Source organism: Erinaceus europaeus, chromosome 8 (assembly GCF_950295315.1).
Source record: "Erinaceus europaeus chromosome 8, mEriEur2.1, whole genome shotgun sequence".
Lineage (NCBI taxonomy): Eukaryota > Metazoa > Chordata > Mammalia > Eulipotyphla > Erinaceidae > Erinaceus > Erinaceus europaeus.
Genome location: NC_080169.1, coordinates 103,887,425 through 103,906,023, shown reverse-complemented (window position 1 = coordinate 103,906,023; position 18,599 = coordinate 103,887,425). Strand labels below are relative to the sequence as shown.

General features: G+C 49.5%; 1 protein-coding gene across 2 annotated transcripts in view; it reads left to right on the top strand.

The window, feature by feature from the left end:
* Positions 1-1,676: 1,676 nt before the first annotated feature.
* LOC103118968 (plexin-A4) overlaps positions 1,677-18,599 on the top strand; it is a 519,644-nt gene continuing 502,721 nt past the window's right edge. For both annotated transcript variants that reach the window (XM_060196590.1, XM_060196591.1), the window contains exon 1: positions 1,677-1,809. The gene's annotated coding sequence lies outside the window, so the exon portion shown is untranslated. The remainder of the gene's footprint in view (positions 1,810-18,599) is intronic.

Sequence of the window (18,599 nt, the reverse complement as noted above, 5' to 3'; positions counted from 1 at the left end):
GGTGCGACAGTGTGTGTGGCTTGTCAACCATTCCCATCTACGGCGAAGAACCAGAGATGTTTTGTTGGGAGTGGGGATTAGGGGAATCGTGTGTGTGTGTGTGTGTGTGTGTGTGTGTGTGTGTGTGTGTGTGTGATTTAGTCCTTAGTGGTGGTCCAACCAAGAGGCTTTTTGGATTGTGGTTCTTTTCTGGGACTAAGGAGTGCGGGAGGACAGGGGTGAGTTCCTACAATTGGGGAGATAAGTGTGGGGATCCCTTGGACTTCTCTTGGTGGGCGGGGCACTGTTCTAGAAGGTTCCAGCACAGGTTGCCAAAGCAGCCAGCAGCGCTGCCCATCTCCAGTGCTGCCTGTTTTTTTTTTTTTTCCTGGCCGGCTGGCTAAGCCCAAACCACTGTGTCTTTGGACTTGGGGAGCTGCGCTGACATTGGCCTCGTCCTTTGAGTTGGGGTATAGGAGCTGCATTGCCAAGCAGACGCGAGCCAGGTCAGCAGTCTCTGGGAGAAACCAGGGTCCGGGGTCACACGCTCCTAGGTCCCTGCTGGGGTATTGGGGCAGGGCTCTGATTACTGGCGCAAGAGCGCAAACCTTGCACCCAAGGGTTCCTCGGAGCGCCTGCGCCCGGGTCCAATCCTCCGAGCCCCTCTCTGCCCCACGCCGCCGCGGGCAGGGAGTCTCGACGTGGGCCGGGTGGTGGTGGTGGGGGGAGGTCCTGGGGGCGCAGGCAGACGTCGGCGCTGGGTAGGCGGGCGCCGCGAGCGGGGAGGCGCCCTCGGCCCCCTCTGCCGGCCGCTCCCGGTCGGTCTGGATGTCAGCCTGCGAGCTCTGAGCCAGCCAGAGCGAGCCAGGGAGGGAGCGGCGGGCGGCGGGCGGCGGGGAGGGGCGGAGGAGCGGGAGGAGAGAGGGAGGAGGAGGGAGGAGGGAGGGGAGCGCGAAGGGCGGGAGGAGGAGAGGAGGACCCAGAGAGCGCCAGGCAGCTGGAGTTTGTGCAGCGCTTGGCCGGGCTTCAATGCACAGCAGCAGCGCGCCGCGGCGGCAGCAGGCAGCCCGGGAGCTCCGGCGGCGGCCCCGCTCCCTGCCCCCCGCAAACTTTGCGAGCCGCCCGCCCGGGGGGCGCCCGGGAGGCCTCTCTCGGCCCGCCGCCCCGCTCTCCGCCGCCGCAGCCCAGCGCCTCCCCGGGGAGCAGCCGGCGGCCCCCGCGGCCCCCCGGCCCCGGCCCCTCGGCGCTGTCCGGCTAGTCCCCCGGCGAGCGTGGGGGCGGGGGCGGGGGCGGCCGCGGCGCGGGGAGACGCGCAGGGCCGGCAGGGAGAGCGCTCCCCAGCGGGGGCCCCGCGCACTCGCCGCTCCCGGGCAGCGGCCCCACCGGCCGAGCATGGGCGGCGCGGAGTGACGCCGCCGTGCCCGCTTGGCATCAAGGACATTCAGCCCGCGGGGGTGGGGACGGAGGGGGCCGGCCCCGCGCCGCCACCGCAGCCCCCGAGAGCCGCCGCCGCTGCCGCCGCCGCCGCCCGGGCTCCGGGGCCGGGTGGACAGGACAGGGGTGCCGGGGAGCCAGCCCCGTCCCCTCACCGTTCTTGCTGGCCGCTGGACGCCGCGAGGGGAGCTGTCAAGCCCCGTCGCGCCCCGGGCTCGGCTCCTCCCGGGCTGCGGGCGCCTCGGAGGAGTCCCTGCGTGCGGGGCCAGGGCTGGAGGAGGCAGCCACACGCGCACACACGCACACGCTCGGAGGAGGCGAGAGGCAGCGGCACGGGCTCCATCTGCAGTGTCAATGCGGCGCTCCCGCTGAAGGAGGCGAACGCCGTCCTGCCAGGTAAGGAGCCGGGAGCCGGGGAGCCGGGGAGCTGGGCGGTGGGAGAGGGGGCGCGGGCGCACGTCCCCGGCTGAGTCCAGAGTCCTCGGCTACCCCGGAGGCAGCCCGCTCTCTTACAGACACAGACACGCACATGCACGCACACACATCGACACACACTCACATGCACACACGCACCTGCCCACGGCCCACCTGGGTGCCCGCGGAGATGCCGCGCGGCCGGAGCCGGACCAGGTACCTGCCCCCCTCCCACCCCAGGTTCTTTTTCTCTACTCCCGGGTGGAATCCAGCCGTCTCTTCCCCAGGACTTTCAGGGGTGGAATTCTATGTGTCTTTACTCTCTCTGCCTTTCTCCACCCGGCGAGGCTCAGGGAGATATTTTTTTTCTTCTTTCTCTCTCCACTCCAGTTTCCAGCCTCTTCTCTATCTGGCTGGTTTCAGATTTAAAAAGGGGGGGTGGTATGAAGTCCTGGGAGGTCTGGGGGAAAACCTCCGCGGGGAGACCCGCCCAGCTTCATCTCTGCTCCCTGGGTTCTTCTTCTTCTTCTTCTTCTTTTTCTTTTTTTGGACACCCCTGGAGATATCAGCCCGGGAGCTGGGGTGGGCAGGGTGGCATGGCAGGCGTTTGGAGAGGAGAGGCCACCGGCGCGGCCAGGGTGGTCGGGGCTGCGGATCCGCCAGGCGGGCGGTGCATGGGGAACACGCCGCCTTTGCCCAGTGAGAGGCAGCACCCGCGCGGTTCTCAAGGCGGTGAATTCCCGGCCCTGCTTCCCGGGAATATGCGGGGTTGCCGGCAGGAAGGGGCTTTGGCGTCGCGCTGCTGAGCTGCTCGTAAGGGAGGAGACAAGGGCTCAGATGCTTCCTAAAACAAAACGCATGACCTTCGCTCGGGTCCGTCTCCGGGTGACAGAGACACAGCGCTCGCTCGGGGACTGCCCTCCCTTCCCTCTGCATAGGGCTGCTTCCGCGGTGTCAGGGCTCGCACCTGTCTCTTACCCTTGGACCCTGTGTCTGAGGAAAGGGAGCAGGGGGTGGGGTGCAGGCAAGAAAGGAGAGTTCCCTCTTGCGACAGCAGCGTCAGTGACCACCCTCTGCTTCCAGGCAAGACATTCTCCGGTCTGCCTGCGTCTGCCAGCTCTTGGCAGCAGGGACTGACTCCCCAGAAACCCTTGGTTCAGGTTCTGTCTCCCCAAAGCTTCCACCTCCTCTCCTCCCTCTTGCTTAGCTGGAGTGAGCCAGGCTTTTCAAACTTTGCCTGTTGGAGGTAGGAGGTGGTGGTGGGGGTTCAAAAAAAGACTTCTCTATAGTACCCCCCTCCAACCTTTTTTCTTTTTGAAGGGTAGAGGGAATCAAATCATAACTCATCCACAGCTCAGCTGTCATGGGGAAAAAGAGCACGCAGTTCCAAATAAAACGTTGTTTGGGAGGACAGTGTAAATCGAATAAGGCCCCATGTTTCTATCCCATGTCTCCCCTTGGGGCAGCTTTGGGGGCAGCCTGGTCAAAATCACAGTAAACTGGCCCTGGAAGGATCTTACAAGCCCAACCAATACAAGGCTAGAAGACTCCTTCCAGAATATCAGGGCTAAAGGAGCCCCCAGGTTTGTTTATTTGTTTGTTTTAATGTGGGGACTTCTGTGGTAGACACTGAATGCAATTGATTCTGTCAGTTCTGCAAAATGGACATTGAATCAGGGGTCCTCCTAGCATCCCCCCACTACCCCCTATCAATGCCATTTTCCAGACTTTTTTTTTAAGCTTCCCTAGTTCCAGCAAAGGTCTCCTCAGGCTGAGACTGGGGGGGGGGGGGGGGAGAAGAGCCTACACCCCGGGAGGGAGATGGTATTCCTGCTGTGTGCTGTGTGAGCTGCCCTTTGATTGACTGAAAAGGGTAGATGGAATAAAGCAATGCACTCACAATGGAGAGGACCCAGTAGGGGGAAGAAACATTATTTTCTTTTTATGATTTTTTTTTTAAGAATGGTGGGTGTGTATATACATCCACTAGCCCAGTGAAACACACACACACACACACACACACACACACTTCTCAATGAGCCCCTTCCAACTGTGTGTATGTACAACAACAGAACCCACCTAGGTCCTGCGGGTGAGAAGGAAGTGGGACGTGGCCACACGTGTGCCCTTGGAGTGTGTGGAGAGGGAGCCTTCACATATGCGTAGAGCAGCACATGGCTTTTCAGCAGAAACAACCAACTGCTGCAACAGTAGGTGGCTCCCTGGTAAACATTTCCTCATGGGACCTTGGTGGGGGCAAGACGATGGGCCAGACTTGTCTGAAATGTCTTCTCTTCCCTCTTACTTTTCTCTTCTCTTTATAATGGGGGAGTCGGGTCCCTCCAGCAGTCGTTATGCCCTCAGTTATAAGCTAGACATGGTTTTCAAGCCTGAGTTAAAATAAAAAAGTCTCCACACAGTGTTAGGTACCAATTTGGTTTCTAGGACAAAGCAGGCATTAATTAGCATCTGCGTAAAACCTCTATACAACAACAGTTTCTTTCCTGCTTTTCTTTCTCTCCTCCTCCTTCTTTTAGCCTGTCTCTCTGGCACAACATCTAAGAAGCCCTGTCACCTGGCCACTCTCCCTAGCTGTCACTCTCTGTGGTTTTTGTCTCTGAAGTCCTTTGGGGTCTCTCTCTCTCTCTGGGAAGGGGGGCACATTGGCACATGTCCAACTGTGAATGCTTCCTTTTTTGCATGCTAGACTGGGCTCTTAACTGACTTTCCTGTGAGCAGCCTTCTCTCCCCCTCCCCCCCAGTTAGTTCTTCTAGTACTCATTATCAGGCTTGGCTCACTCTTGCTGAAGCCCCGCCCCCAGTCTTCATCCGGGATGCTCCAGGATGCTCTGCAAACATTTCCAGGGGAACAGGGTTGGAGGCAGCCAACCCACAGGGCTCCCTTTCTCCTCTTCACCTCTCCATTCATTGCCGCTGCTGGCTCAGTGCAGACAGGGTGAGAGTCTGTCACCAGTTGCCCCCCCCCCAACCCCATGTCTTCTTAGCCACTGCTGGGAATTAGGGTGGGGGGCTTGCTAGGGAGGCATCCACCCTGAAATGTGTGTATGTGTGTGTGTGGTGGATAGGGGGTGGGTGGCTAGATAGCGACCGACCAGCTCCTGCTTCTTCCCAGACTGATGCAAGGGGTGGGGTGAGAGGGAGGGGGAGAGAAGAGATTGCAGCAGCAAATAGCAAATCTTTCTCCCAGCCTAGCCAGCTAGGGGGCCTTTCTTAGCGGCGTGTCCCTTTTCTCACCGCCAGAGAAGCGCTCCAGGGACAAAGTCTGACAGCAGGAGACCTGTTGGAGTAGCTCTGGGCTGGAGGCTGGAAGGGCAGCGGCCCTTGGGAAGGCTGAGCTTGAGCCAGGCTGGGCGTGTGCAACAGATGGGCTGGGTGAATTCACAGCTCACCTCTCCTCTTCTTAGTGGAGGGACCAGAGCTACCGGTATGTATAAGACTGATTCAGAACCCCCCCCACACACACACACACATTAGAACGGGCCCTCTGCCTCCCGCCACCACCCTGTCTTCTCTCTCCCCACCGCTCTTGCCAGCCACCCCCCCCACATCCTCCAGCCCATTCACGCTCGCATTTGTGGCACTCTGAGGAATCAATATAACATGAATTTAACGACAGCTGGATGATTAAGTGTTATTTATATTTAAGAGCGGCATTTTAAAAAGACGGGGTGCTAATAAATCAAAGGGCTTTGGGAGATGCACATGATTAGGGTAATTGCCCTGTAGGCTCTATTGAACAAGGGCTGGGGCCCTGGCAGCCTGGCAGCCCTGAGGAGGACTCTGCCTTTTTAGAGGCTGAGAACACTCCAGGGCTCCAGGACCCCTGAACTCCCAGCTGCTCCCCTCCCTCCATCTGTTCTCCTCTCTCTCTCTCTCTCTCTTTCTCTCTCTCCCTCCCTCCCTCCTTCCCTCCCTCCTCCTTTGCCTCTCCCTCTCCCTCTTTCTTCTCCCTCTCCCTCTCTCCCTCTGTCCCCCCCTCCTTCCTTCCCTGCCTCCCTCCCCCTCTTCCTTCTCTTCTCCCGAGTCAAGGCAGGAAGGCAGTTAGCTAGGTGGTGTTAGGTGGTGAGTGACAGACTTGGGTTCAGAATTGCCAGAGCTGGAATCCAGAAGGATCAAGTTCCACTGGGAGACCCCGCCCCCACCCCCAAACTACAGTGAATCAGTACTGAGCACCTGAACTCCCATCCTAATGACATTTGCTTTAAAAAAAAATATTGGGGGGATTAATGATTTACAGCAAATACAGTTGTTGGTACACGTGTAAAATTTCTTAGTTCTCTGCAAAACACTCTCACCCTTAGCCTAGATTCTCCTCCACCATTGTGCAGTAGGAACTGAAGGCCCCCACCCCCACCCCAGTCCTTTACTTTGGTGCAGTGCACCATATCCAGACCAAGTTCTGCTTTGTGTTTCCACTTTCTGTTCCGATTTCTCAACTTCTGTCTATAAGTGAGATCATCTCATATTCATCCTTCTCTTTCTGGCTTATCTCACTGTGACCTTTGCTTTTGTGGCATTCCCCTCAGGGAAGAGGTAGTAGGGACTTGTGTTTTCCCTTGTGAACATCATGGGGAGGGGATGGAAAGGAGTGTCCATTAGTGAGGACTAAGATGCCTCCTTATCTGGATGAGGCATCTTTTAGGAAGTTTGCACAACTGGCATGTTTCCTGCTGGGACTAGCACAGTGAAGCTGACATGTTGGAGCTCAAGGCTTTGCTCCCTCAGATCTGACTGGAACATGTTACCAGCCCTCATTGGGAGGTTTGTGGCAGAGTTGGCTGGCGGATCTTGCTGTGTGTGTGTGGGGGGGCTCTGCTTTTGCCATTGGGGTGCCTCTGAGACCTCAGGGAAATCTATTTAAGCTCCTGGGGCCTCCATTTATCCATGTGCCAAATAGATCCAAGTGGATCTTTGTCAGCTGGTGGGTCATGAAGGTCCAAGAATGGGAGAGTTCCATCCCAGAGGGTGATTCTTGTGTCACTTGGCAAACCCTTGTTTCCTCCTAGCAGAGCTAAGGAGAGGTGGGTGTGCATTACACAATGTCTGCTTTTGGCTCTAGGAAACATGGACTCTTGTGCTGGAAGGAACTTAGGCCTCCCCCCTGGTGACTTCTCCAGATTTACTGGAGCTGTGGAAACAATATGTTGTCGTCTAATGTTTCACGAAAACCTGGAAGCAGTTGCTGATTCTCATTTAAAAATATATGTTTTGGGAGTCGGGCTATAGCGTAGCGGGTTAAGCGCAGGTGGTGCAAAGACCGGTGTAAGGATCCTGATTTGAGCCCCAGGGTCCCCATTTGCAGGGGAGTTGCTTCACAAGTGGTGAAGCAGGTCTGCAGGTGTCTGTCTTTCTCATCCCCTCTCTGTCTTTCCCTCCTCTCTCCATTTCTCTCTCTCTGTCCTATCCAACAATAATGATAACAATAATAACTACAACAATAAAACAACAAGCGCAACAAAGGGAATAAATAAAATAAGTATTAAAAATATATATATATATATGTTTTGGGGTTGGGTGGTAGCACAGCAGGTTAAGCACAGGTGGTGCCAAGCTCAAGGACTGGCGTAAGGATTTCAGTTTGAGCCCCTGGCTCCCCACCTGCGGGGGGGGTCACTTCACAAGGGGTAAAGCAGGTCTGCAGGTGTCTATCTTTCTCTCTCCCCCTCTCTGTCTTTTCCTCCTCTCTTGATTTCTCTGTGCTATTCAACAGTGACAGCAATAACAACAATAATAACAACAGCAATAAACAAGGGCAACAAAAGGGAAAAAAATAGCCTCCAGAAGCAGTGGATTCATAGTGCAGACACCGAGCCCTAGCAATAACCCTGAATGGCATATGTATGTGTGTGTGTGTGTGTGTGTGTGTGTGTGTGTGTGTGTGTATGTTTATAGGGGCCAAGCGGTAGTACACCTGGTTAAGTGCACATATTATCATGTGCAAGGACCCACATTGGTCCATTCCTGCAGAGGGAAGGCTTCCTGAGCAGTGCTGCAGGTGTCTCTCACTCTTCTTCTCTTTCTATCCCCCTTCCCTCTCAAGTTCTTTCTGCCCTATCAAATAACACCCATTAATAAAATTTAAAGAATGGTTATTTAACTTGATAGACTAGAAAGAACTTGAAAAGGAAGAGGAAACAGAGAGGGAGAAAGAGAAACACCAGTAGCATTACTTCACCACTCGTGGTTCTTCCCTCTGCAGGTGGAGACTGGGTACTTGAACCCAGGTCCTTGTGCATGGTGACATGTGCACTCTACCAGGCATGCCACCAACCGTTCTGATTCTCACTTTTTTATGAGAATGAGATCAGAGCTCTGTGCCACAACCTCTGGTGTTCCATCTATTTTTGTCTTTCTTGCCTCTTGTGCTGCCCTCGAGACTGAACCCAGGACTTTCCAGATATAAGGCATGTGGATGGTCTATCCCTGAGTCCTCCCCTACCCAGCCCAGTCCTTTAATTTCCATTTTGATGGTGCAGATATTAAGGCAGAATGCTGAGACCTCAGGGTATTTCCTGGAAGGTGGTCTTTGCATTTCGATGCTTCATCCTGGGGTCTTTCATTCACTAGCCTTAGGGCTCCAGATCTGGAGAGTTCTAAGCAGGGAAGAAATCTTTGTCCCATGGATGTTATATTATGGGAGTGTCCAGGTCATGGGGCAGTTGGAATTACCATGGTGTGTGTGTGTGTGTGTGTGTGTGTGTGTGTGTGTGTAAGTGAAGTGTCTTCTTACAGTGCTTAATGTAAGTTAACTTTTTAGTTGGGAATATATCCAGATTTTGGGAGGTGTAGACTGGGAGTCCCCAAGGGAGCTCATATCTGATTTGGTGCTGGATATTTTAGGAGAAAGCTCCATATAGCTTTTTTGTGGTTAGCTTGCTGTTTTCCTCTGAAAGACAAAATTTCATTCTTTTTTGAATATTTATTTATTATTTTATTCCCTTTTGTTGCCCTTGTTTTATTGTTGTAGTTATTATTATTAATGATGTTGTTGTTGTTGTTGGATAGGACAGAGAGAAATGGAGAGAGGAGGGGAAGACAGAGAGGGAGAGAGAAAGATAGATACCTGTAGACCTGCTTCTGCTTCACCGCTTGTGAAACAACTCCCCTGCAGTTGGGGAGCCGGGGGCTCGAACCGGGATCCTTACGCTGGTCCTTGCGCTCTGTGCCACCTGCGCTTAACCCACTGCTCTACCACCTGACTCCCACAAACTTTTATTCTATGCAGCATTATTGTGTTTTTATGAGCAAGAGATATCAAAAGTGCTGTTTAACCTTCCATGGACTTCTATTTGTCTCTGTCCTTCATGCTCTCTTGTGGATACCAAGGGAATCAAAGTTGGGGCCTTCTATGCAGACTGCCTGCCCTGGACCCCTCTGTGCATTCTCTGCTTTGCTTTTCATCTGCCCCTTGAGGTGTGAAGTTTCTGCTAAACTTGAGGCACAAGAAAGGGCACACATGAAACTTTGTTGCCTCCCCTCTGGACAGCAGTGACTAGTAGCATTGGATAAGGGGTCCTGTCCTGCTAAGATTCAGACCTACAGACGTGTGTGTGAGTTTTCCGGTTCCCCTTCTCTTTGCTGGCTCAGTGTGGCTATCTCCCCCAACCCCTCCAAGGAGCTTCAGCCATGAATCAGGATTCGCAACAGCAAATTGGATTTTGGGATGTTTTGTCACTCTGACACAAAACAGATCACTAGCTAAGAGGATATCGTCTCCACAGTCGATGAGCTGTACGCAGGCAAGTGGAATCGATTCCTGAGGAATATGGGGTGGGGAGGGGTGGGGTGGGTCAGGCAACAGTGTTTTCATTAGGAAGTGTGTGTATGTATGTTTGTGTGGGGGGGGGGGAGGCGCGAGCAGCCTGCGGAAGCAGAGCAAGGCAGAAATCCTCTTGGTCTCTGCTCAAGATCAAGTTCATGTCCCACCTGTTCCTGGAGCTGGTCTGGTAGGAGTCCTGCTGGTGTCCTCCCCTGGTAGCATGTGAGTCTAGAACATTCCTTAGCTTTGGCCTGGAGGTCAAGAGGAAACGAGGGAGGTACAATGAAGTTGCTGACTGTTCCTTTTTCTGTGGGTGAAGTAGGCAGGAGGCCATGGCAGTGCACTTGCCTCAGGGGTTTGGGATTAAGCCAGCCTGTGTGGACTTCAGCTAAACTTGCAGATGTGGTTTATTTTTTCCCTCCACCTCAGACCTGAACAGAACTAAAATAGGATAGAATTGCCCACTCATATTGTGGGAGTAAACCAATCTCTCTCTCTCTCTCTCTCTCTCTCTCTCACACACACACACACACACACACACACACATCTGAATCCATTTGTGAGGCCCTAAGTGTAAACCAAATCTAAAGGGATTCCTTGTTGCAGGTACCTTTAAAGGCACCAATGTGTCTTGTTCAAACTAGATAAGTTGATATACTGGGAACCCCCTCTCCAGAAATTCTAAAACAAGCACTTGTGTCTATCTGTTGGTGATTGCAAAAAAAAAAAAAACCAAAAACCCATATACATATACATGTATACATATATATATCAGCTAAATTTTCTTTCTTTCAAATTACCTACAATGCTCTTGTAAGCTGTTACTAAATTACTAATAAAATTATATTAAATTTTTAAAAAGAATGAGTTTCGGGGGAGGGGGTGGGATATGGAGATTGGGTGGTGGGAATTGTGTGGAGTTGTACCCCTCCTACCCTATGGTTTTGTTAATTAATCCTTTCTTTAATAAAAAAAAAAAAAAGAATGAGTTTCAAGAGGGCTTTCTCTCTTTTTTTTTTTTTTTTTTTTAAGTTTTAGAGATTGCTAGCTAAGGGAGTTCTTTTTACATAGTGGCGAGAGACTATCTCAGATATTTCTGGCTGAGGTGAAGGTGGAAGTTCAGGACTGCTTGGAAGCAGGGGATGGAGGTAAATGACCTCTGTCTCCTTGCTTTTGTAATATATATATATTTATATATATAAATATATATATTATATATTATAATATATACATATTAGGCAGCTTTGACAAAATAAATCATTTGGATAGTGCACGTGCTTTGCCATGGATATGACCCAGGTTTTAGTCCAGCCCCAACTGTATTGGAGGAAACTTAATGTGTTGTGGTTTCTTTCTCCCACCCACCCCCAACTCTGTCTCTTTGTCTCTCTAAATGAAATGGTCTACGCAGAGTGGTGTAGACACTTGTTTGAAAACAAGGAAAGTTTATTGTAAGCATTTTATGCAGAAATACTTTTTGCACAAAATAGTTCTGGGCATATTTGCCACTTATCATGACCTCCAGCCAGCCTTCTATTTTTTTTTTTTTTCATCACAATGTTCTTGAAAACAGAACTCATGCTTTGGAATTCCTCTAGGGCCAGGTGAAGTAAATGACTAGAGATGACACTGAACTTGACACCTTCCCCAGCTCTCTTTGCCCTTCTGTACTTCTTCCCCTAAAAGCACTTGCTCTTCACCACCGATTGACAGGAGCAGCTCAGTGACTTTGAGACTTGTGTCTGCTGGAGGAGGTTTGCTTGTGCTTGTCTGCCTCCCAGAAGGCCAGGGCCAGCCCCTGCTTGAAGCAGTCTCTTGTGTAATCTGGAACTTAATTCATGCTTTTTCAACAAAGTTAAGGAAGCTGGTGCTGCCAGTCACAATGATGACAACATCAAAATACCCCATTCCTTTGTGTCCTAGGCTACAAGGAATGTGTCTGATTCCTCTTGTAGATTGACACCCAACCCAATCCCACTGGATGGGATCACTGAATATTCACCACCCGGCTAGAATGAGCGAATGGAAAAAAGGTGTACTTGAATGATCTAGAGAGGACAAAGGGGATGGGTAGACCAGCTGTCTTGCTCTGTGGCAGAGATAGTATTAGAACCACATCAAGATTTCAGAATATTAACTAGACCAAGATGAATGCAGGCCGAGCCCACCCACCATCTTGGACTGTCCTGGGTGATGACTTGGGAGTGGAGACGGTGCAGGGCTCTATTCACTTGCACGTGTGTGATGAAGTTGAGATCTTATTCTCAGTGTGAAACTCCTGATGGTTTAGAGACTCATAGATTCAGAGTGACTATCCAGTTGCATATTCCAGTAAGTTTGGCAAACATTTTGCTTGGCCTCTTCCTTGTGCAGAGATGCCGGAAGTCTACTATAGAGAAACCTGTTGAATAATTCTTAGCCAAACCATTTATTTCCCAACTGATTTAGTGGAGTGGTCCCTTTGTGGGTGTGTTTCAGCCTGCTGGCATTGTCTTGGAATGAAGAGAAGCTGGTTTTTGCTAGAAGATTTTTGGTTTCAGCTGTTTGGCAGAGAAAAAAAAATTACCAGGAGAGTGAATTGGACTAAGCTGCTTAAGATGGGACCTGGGGAGGACCAGCTCTCTGAGGTATTTTTTTCAAAACTTCATTCTTGGCTTTTGCTTTTGAGACCCTCAGCCATTTTTTGGAGTCTTTGATGGCTGTGGTGCCTCCAGATGTGTATTTTCTAAAAGGATTATTTCAAGGTGTATGACTGTAGCTTTGAAAGGCTTGTGGAGGGCTGCTTTCCAGTGGCATTTAGTTGGTGTCTGCAATGAATGTGAGTGGTGGCATTCACCTTCTCGGATTCTTTTTCCTATCAAGGCTTATTGAGATTTCGATGTAACTGGCAGTGAACAGTGTTTTGAATGAACAGAGAAGTCTGAAGTTATTAAGACGCAACACCCTACAGTTTGGGTGGTTGAAATGCCTTTTCTTTTGGGAAGGAAACTGCTCCCCTAGAAAACTGGAAGGTTTTTATTTTATTGAAAGGTGGATACAGAGAAAGAGACCAGAACACTGCTCATCTCTGGGGCAAGGGATTGAACCTGGGACCTCAGTCCCTCAGGTGTAAAAGTTTTTTTTGCATAAGCATTGTGCTGTCTCCTCTGCATAGGAAGGTTTCTAATTAGGCTGTAAATCTATGGTTTCTGCTACTGCCTGGTGACTTGGAAAGTGAAGTTAGATGTTTATCATGGGAGGCATTTCCTTGCTCATTATTCATCTTTAAGAAAATTTATGGGGGGGGGGCTAGGTGATGGCACACATGTTTAGGTGCACACATTACCATGTATAAGGACCCAGATCTGAGCAGGGGAAGTTTCACAAGCAGTGAAGTAGGTACTCTGGGTGGGTGGCTCTCAATCTCTCTCCCTCCCGATCTCTCTCTCCCTCCCTATCTCTCTCTCCCCTCTCAAGTTCTCTCTGTCATATAAAAAAAGGGGGGGAGAGGAAGAAAAAGTCCACTGGGAGTGATAGATTTATCTTGCAGGCACAAAGCCCCAGCGATAAGCCTGGTGGGAATAATAATAATAATAATAATAATAATAATAACAACCTTATTGTGGGGCTGGGTGGTGGTGTACCTGGTTGAGTGCACACATTACCTTGCACAGTGACCCAGGCTCAATCCCCAGTCCCCATCAAGTAGGAGGGAAGCTTCATTAGCAGTGAAGCAGTGCTATAGGTCTCTCTCTCTCTCTCGCGCTCGCTATTTCTCTCTGTGTGTGTCTAACTCCCCTTCCCATCTCAATTTCTTTCTGTACTATCAAATAAATAAAAATTAAAAATAATTTATTTTAGTGTGAGAGAAAAAAAAAGAGAAAGGGTAGGGACATTAAAGAAAGAACATGATGGTGCTGGGGACTGAATCTAGGACTTTGTAGTTTCAGTCATGAATGTCTTTTGTGGGAGTAGAGTGGTAGCGCAGTGGGTTAAGCGCATGTGGCGCAAAGCACAAGGACTGGCGTAAGGATCCTGGTTCGAGCCCCCGGCTCCCCACCTGCAGGGGTGAAGCAAGCGGTGAAGCAGGTCTGCAGGTGTCTATCTTTCTCTCCCCCTCTCTGTCTTCCCCTCCCCTCTCTATTTCTCTCTGTCCTATCCAACAACATCAATAACAATAACAACAATGAAAAACAACAAGGGCAACAAAAAGGAAAAATAAATAAATAAACAAAATAAAAAAAAAAAAAGTCTTATGCTGTCTTCCCCACATAAGAAGCTTTATAATTTGGTCATAAAATCCATGGTGTGGTGACCCAGAGAGTGGAGTCAACAAGCACTTTTCAAGGGAAGTATTTCCTTGCCCGTTATTTATATTTTTAAAGTTTATTTATTTTAATGAGAGAGAAAGAAAGAGGGCAAAGGGGAAGCAGGAGGAGAGTCCAGAGTGCTGCTCAGCTCTGGCTTATGGTGGTGCTCAGAGCTCAGAGCTCAGAACCCCAGGCACAGAAGTTCTGCTTAACCACTGTTCTGTCTCCCCAGCCTGGTCATCTTATAGAGGTGGGGATGGGTGTGCACGTATATGAGTTGGGGGCATTGGAGCCAGTGCTATTTGTGTTCAAATCACTTGGGGGCACTGGCTGGTAACCCCTGTACCCAATTATAGGCCCTCAGCCCTGCTTAGCTCATGCAAGAAGCCCTTTTCCAAGGTGGGGGAACAGTTGCTAACTCTCACTAACAACCCTCCCTACACACACACACACACACACACACACACTCACACAATCACACACTCACACACACACTCATACATCCACACACTCATTCATTCATAAAACCAGGTCCCTGCTATCCCACGAACATTAAACTGTTGGTCGTTGAATTTAGAATCATAGGAATCAGAGTCCCAGCTGAGTTTGAACCCCACCAAGGTTAAGTGTTCACCTTAAGAGCATCTTCCTTGTTATGAAGCCCCAGCGAGCCAGGCACCTGAGCTCTGTCACTACTGAGTTTGGAGAAGTGTCCCTGCCTCCTCCACCAACCTTTGAAAGGAAACCCCTGATAGCAGCTTATGTATTGATCCCCAGCCAGGCCGGGAAATTGCCACTTTATTCCTTCTTCATAAACTGTGGGCTTGCTTGCTTTCTTCTTTCCTTTTTATTAAAGGAATCCTATTCTCAGAGACACAGCAGAGCTCCTGACAGGGCAGGTGGGTGAAGACTCAGGCCCTGGGGGATGGGATGAATTCAGTGCCTTCTCTTTGGTTCTTCCCGGGAGGAGTCTGAGGCAGGTGGGGGGAGTTTGGGTCTGAGGACATTGGTGTGGTTTGCTTTCCTGCTTGTGCCCCATTTGATGTTTCTTTGCTGTGCGTGCGTGCGTGCCTGTGTGTGTGTGTGTGTGTGTGTGCGCGTGTGCGTGTGTGTGTGTGTGTGTGGGTGTGTGTGTGTGTTAATCAGTACAGGAGACACACACACACACAACAAAGGGAACACTTTGAAGAGGTTGGGGGACTGTCATTGTGGTGACAATTGTGGTGTAATAGGAAATCATTTATGTAACCTTACAATGCCCTCTGAATGGAGACTGTCGGAAATGCAGCTTAAGCTACTTGAGGCCTCCCCCCCACACACACTTCCTGCTAGGATACTCATGAGGTTTTCATTTTTAGAGCAACTGAGAGTATTATATGCTGCCCAGGACATGAAGAGATCTCATGTCTAATCCTGGGGCTGCTGAATAGCTTTCAGTGGGTTCCCTCTCTCCGTTAGACCTCTGTGTTGTTCTATCTTTTTTTGGGGGGGCGGGGGTTGGTGTCAAGATAAGCCCTTGTTGTTTATGACCTGAAGCCCAGGAGGGAGGATGAATATAACTGGGCATTCAAGAGCTAGAGTTGTTTGGAGAGAAGATTCTCTAGGGCTGCTGGGAAAAGTCACGATGCATTTTTGCACAGACACGTAGAAAAACACCTTATGGTTTTTCTGAAAGCCTAATATTAATAGGAAAGGTCAGAGGAAATCAAGAGAGGGTGGAGTCTGAGCTGATACCTCTGGTGCCATTACACCTTGACTAGCCACTGTGGTTCTTGATCTGCAGACAAACTGTACGTTACCAAAGCAGCTTGTAGAAGGTCAGAAAGAAGAAAGCCTGTGCATGTGGGATAGGAGTGGAGACAAGAGGTCAATAGCCAGTGCAGAAGCCCCGAGACTTGAGTGAGAGGGGCACTCGTCTGGGCAATAAGTAGTGGGAGCTACGAGTGGACTTCAGTCGGGAGACTTCTCAGAAATCTAGAAGTACGCCTACCCTTCAGTTCAGCAATTCCTGCCCTTGGCATATATCCAAAGGAAGCAAATATACCCATCTGAAGAGACACATGCACTCCTATGTTTTTTTTTAAATTTATTTTTTATTTAAGAAAGGATAAATTAACAAAACCATAGGATAGGAGGGGTACAACGCCACACAATTCCCACCACCCAATCTCCATATCCCATCCCCCCCCCCCCCGATAGCTTTCCCATTCTCTATCCCTCTGGAAGCATGGACCCAGGGTCATTGTGGGTTGCAGAAGGTGGCAGGTCTGGCTTCTGTAATTGCTTCTCCGCTGAACATGGATATTGACTGGTCAGTCCATACTCCCAGTCTGCCTCTCTCTTTCCCTAGTAGGGTGGGTCTCTGGGGAAGTGGAGCTCCAGGACACATTGGTGGGGTCTTCAGTCCAGGGAAGTCTGGTTGGCATCATGCTGGCATCTGGAACCTGGTGGCTGAAAAGAGTAAACATACAAAGCCAAACAAATTGCTGAGCAATCATGGATGCAAAGGTTGGAATAGTGGAGAGGAAGTGTTGGGGGGGGTACTCACTGCAAACTCTAGTGTACTACTGCTTTCAGGTATATATTTGCCCTAGTTTATGGATACCTGTGAACATATGCTCTCTCTCACAGAACCTGGTCTATATCTAGGTTTTAGGACTTTGTTAGAAAGTGAACCACCTGGGATGGAATTAGAGAATACTATGAAAGGAAAGGTCTCACCCGAGTAATGAAGCTGAAGGGTTGTCATTCCATACCTGAAGTCTCTGGACACAGTCTGAGCTGAAGCATGTTGAGGTGGCAATCGTTGCGTTGATTAGGTTGCGATCAGTAGATGCAATATTATTTGATATGGATTGGGAGAGGCATGCGGGAAAGTGGGCCCTGTCCTAAGGTTCCAGGACTGGGGGACATATAGGCTCTATAGTGGAGATGTGAGGTTCCTGCTGTCTTAGGGTTCAAAAAGACAATGGATAGTTAATGTTATCATCACATTATTTGGTAATTGGGTTAACTTTGAAAAGTCCTTTTGTTAGGGTTTGCTGTATAGTATCCAGTATCTTGTATATAGCTGTGCCACCGGTTGCTTCTGATCTACTTGGTCTAGGCTTTTGAGAGAGTCCGCATATCAAATACACAGCCTATATATTAAAAAGACTCAATCTGTGTTTTAAAAACTTCGAGACATACAATTAATTTCCCCCCCTCATATTAATTAACTAGTGATTTATATGATTACGAGTGTACATAAACACCATTGCCACCACCAAAAGACTGTGTCCCATCCCACCCACCCACCCCCACCCCCACCGGCCCAGGAAGCCATATATCTACCCCTCACCACAGGGTTTTTACTTTGGTGCCCTACTTTCAATTTAGTCAGATCCTGCTTTTAGTTTCCCTTTCAGATCTTCTTTCTCAACTTCTGTTCATGAGTGGGATCATCGCATACTCATCTTTATCTTTCTGACTTAGCTCACTTAACATAATTCCTTCTAGCTCTGTCCAAGATGGGTCAGAGAAGGTGGGTTCATTGTTGCTGATAGCTGTATAGTATTCCATTGTGTATATATACCACAGCTTTCTCAGCCACTCATCCGTTGTTGGGCACCTGGGTTGCTTCCAGGTTTTAGCTATTATGAATTGTGCTGCTATGAACATAGGAGTACACACCTCTTTTTGATTGGGTGTTATGGAGTCCTTGGGGTATAACCCCAGGAGAGGAATTACTGGATCATATGGAAGGATGGGAGGTCCATGTCTAGCCTTGTGAGAGTTCTCCAGACTGCTCTCCACAGAGGCTGGACCAATCTACATTCCCACCAGCAATGCAAAAGGGTTCCTCTGTCCCCACAGCCTCTCCAGCATTTGTTGTTGCTGTCCTTTTTGATGTATGCCATTCTTACAGGAGTGAGGTGGTATCTCAATGTTGTCTTAATTTGCATTTCTCTGACAATCAGTGACCTGGAGCAGTTTTTTATATGTTTGTTAGCCTTTTGGATCTCCTCTGTAGTGAATGTTTTGTTCATATCCTCTGCCCATTTTTGGATGGGGTCATTTGCTTTTTTGGTGCTAACTGAGCTCTTTGCATATTTTGGTGATTAGTTTCTTGTCTGATGTATGGCATGTGAAGATCTTCTCCCATTCTGTGAGGGGTCTCTTTGTTTGTTTAATAGTTTCTTTGGATGTGCAGAAGCTTTTCAATTTGATGTAGTCCCATTGGTTTGTTTCTGCTTTAGTTTTCCTTGCAATTGGGTTTATTTCATCAAAGATGTCCTTGAGGTGTAGGTGGGAAAGCGTTTTACCAATGTTTTCCTCTAAGTATTTGATTGTTTCTGGTCTAACATCCAGGTCTTTGATCCATTTGGAGTTGATTTTTGTTTCTGGTGAGATAAAGTGGTTCAAGTTCATTCTTCTGCATGTTTCAACCCAGTTTTCCCAGCACCATTTATTGAAGAGAGCCTCTTTCTTCCATTTAATACCCTGGGCCCCCTTATCAAAGATTAGATGTCCATAGGTGTGGGCACTCCCATGTTTATAGCATGATTTATAATGGAATAAACTTGGAAGCAACCCGCGTGTCCAACAACAGATGAATGACTGAGAAAGTTGTGGTCTATATACACAACGGAATACTACTCAGCTATTAAGAATTCACCTTCTTCATCTCATCTTGGATGGACCTTGAAGGAATCATATGGAGT